Genomic DNA, 2835 nt, shown 5'->3' on the forward strand with positions numbered 1-2835 from the left:
TCTCATACTGTTGCAACTTTACCACAATGCAGGCATCTAGGTGTTTGGGGGGGATATTAAAGAGCCACCTACAAATTGATTCATGCTGATTAATGAATATGTGTCTGATAGCTCGGTGAGAAAGAAAGAGAGAGAAAAAAGCTACCAGTTAATAAACAAATAACAAGTCAAAAAGAGGAGGTACATGCTTTTATCCATCCCTACAGTCCTGTCGTCATATCGTTTGTATTGGTCTCCAGTGAAGAGACGGGCGTTCATTCATTGCTCTTTAAACAGGCAATACAATGAGCTTTAAAACAGTCAGATCTGTACAGCCGCCTGTGGCACAAACACACACACGCACACACGGCGCCTCATAAAGACACTTACACATGTTTATGTGTGCACACATTTGTACACAGCAGAGTCACGTGAACAGAGACATACACAGGCACATGCCTACAAAACATGCACACACACACTCATGCAATCACGTGCACACACACATACGCACGCCCGAAAGCACCCCCATGTGTGAAGTGAACTATGAAGCTCAAACCGCCTTGTGTGGAAGCCTCGCTGGAGTGGAATCATTAAAAACGGTCCGTGGCTCTTTAAGTGGCGTCTCTGCTTCTCTCCCGGGCGCGATTCTTCATGCATCGCTTGCCAATCTCTCTCTCTCTCTCTCTCTCTCTCTCTCTCTCTCTCTCTCTCTCTCCTAACTAATCAGCGCGGTGCAGGGGGCTGCTGGCGCCGCGCAGGCGGTGGACAGAGGTAAATAGGGAGGGAGAGAAACGCTGCGCTTCGATTCAGCACCGCGGACAGCGCCACAGCGTACATTCAGCACCGCGGACAGCTCTCCAGGCGCGGCAGAAGCGGCGCGGCACAAAAACTGAAAGCTGCATTTAAGACATTAGAAGCAGGTGGTTTATGAATAAATATAATCACAAACCAAACACTTTCGCGTATGATAATGACTTTGACCACATCTGTGATAATACTAAAGAAGTGGCCCTCCTTTTGCTGAAACTCTACATCAGGGATTAACTTTGCTTGGGGGCCACTTATACAGCTGCCCCATGTTTCAAATGGGACGTTTTTAGGATGTTAGGACGTTTCAAGGTTTTTTGGAAGTTTCTGGGATTTTAGGAAATGTATGATTTTAGGACATTTCTGTGATTTGGGGACATTTAAGAATATATGACATTTCTGGGATTCATGACATTTCTAGGACTTTAGGACATTTATAGGATTTTAGGAAATTTCCAGGATTCTAGTATATTTCTAGGGATTTTAGGACGTTTATAGGATTGCAGGACGTTTCTTGGATTTTAGGACGTTTCTAGGGGTTTTGCCCATTTCAGATTTTCGAACTTTTCAGCACATTTCCTTAGCATTATAGGACGGGGCCAGATTTGGCCCGTGGGCCGTAAATTGAGCATCAATGCTCTACATATTCTCTACTCTCTAGACCTGAGACCCTGTCCTTTATAGCCTACTGACGGCGTTGCGGCGGTGGGCGGGACATGCAGCAGTGACAGCACATGATTAGCTCCTGAAGGGCGCTGTCACCCACGAGCCCAATCCGAGCCGAACGGTGCGGCCTCAGGCGGAGTTTGAGGAAACGCGCGGTTAGTTTTAGTTTGTGTTGGTTGGACCGAGAGGAGGAGGAGGAGGAAGACGAAGAGGAGGAGGACGAGGAGGAGGAGGAGGAGGCGACGGCTGTCATTTTTTTTTCATTTGTACCAACGGGCACGTTTCTCGGGAGCAAGCCCAGGCGGGTGTAACTGTCCTGCAGGCTCCATCAGCAGGCGGCTTGTCGGACGGTGCGTCCCGGTTGTGGTTCGGCGCGTGACAGAGAACGAAAAGGCTGTTTTTTGAGAAGAATTTGATTAATCCGTGTAGATCTTATTTTTGGTGCCTATTTAAAGCAACTTAAACACTCGTGCTTCGTTTTTCCAATGCAGATAATGTATATCAAAAACTGAATTTATGTTAACAGCTGCGCTTTTTGGACCAGTTTCTACAGCCTGGACATCGAAAAACATGTCAGTGAGTCAACAGCTGGAGTGGAAAACACACGACGGATCTTGGTAAGCGTCCGCTCTCTCTTCATAGCTGACGTATGGGCTTTATTCATCCGTCCATTCATTCAGTAATTCAGCAGGAAACCGAGCGCAAACCCACTGTGCCGCCTCATATTTTGGCGCTGCTGCAAGAGGGATCGAAGGAGGACATCCTTCACCGGTCAACACATCCAGCGGTGAGTTCGGGGCGAGCCTCCTCGACAATGATGTTTTAAACACATTAGAAACCCGCCTCCCTTTGCTGTGCGGTTAAATCAGTCAAGGAAACAAACTAACCCCATTTTTTGTTGTTGTTTTAAAGATGGAGTCCCCTCACGCAGGCTGTTAATGGTTAACAGATTAATAAGGAAGCTGTTTTGGGAAAGAAGTTGAGAGGGAAGAAAAGGAGGAGGAAAACGGAGCAAAGAAGAAGATCTCTGGTTACTGGCGCGTCTCTAACGCAGCTGGAGACTAATCAACGGGAGGAGGGAGGCAGAATGTGGCACCGCCGTTACCCTCCGCTCTGAGGGCAGTGTCAGGGACAACCGGTGGTCGTTAAACCTCCGGTGTGTGCGCGCTTGTATGTATGAGGGTGGTGGTGGTGGTAAAAACCGGTTTTTGATGCGCGAGAAAGTGACGTGCCGCCCTCCCACCTTCCCGCCCTTTGCCACGAGCCTCTTGTCAACTCCACGGACAAGGCAGCCAAGTACTTCATTTTTCTCATAAAAAAATCACCACCTTTATGTATATTTTTTGATATTTTTCTTTTGTGAGTGCCTGTGTGTTGGAC

Source organism: Plectropomus leopardus, chromosome 17 (assembly GCF_008729295.1).
Source record: "Plectropomus leopardus isolate mb chromosome 17, YSFRI_Pleo_2.0, whole genome shotgun sequence".
NCBI lineage: Eukaryota > Metazoa > Chordata > Actinopteri > Perciformes > Serranidae > Plectropomus > Plectropomus leopardus.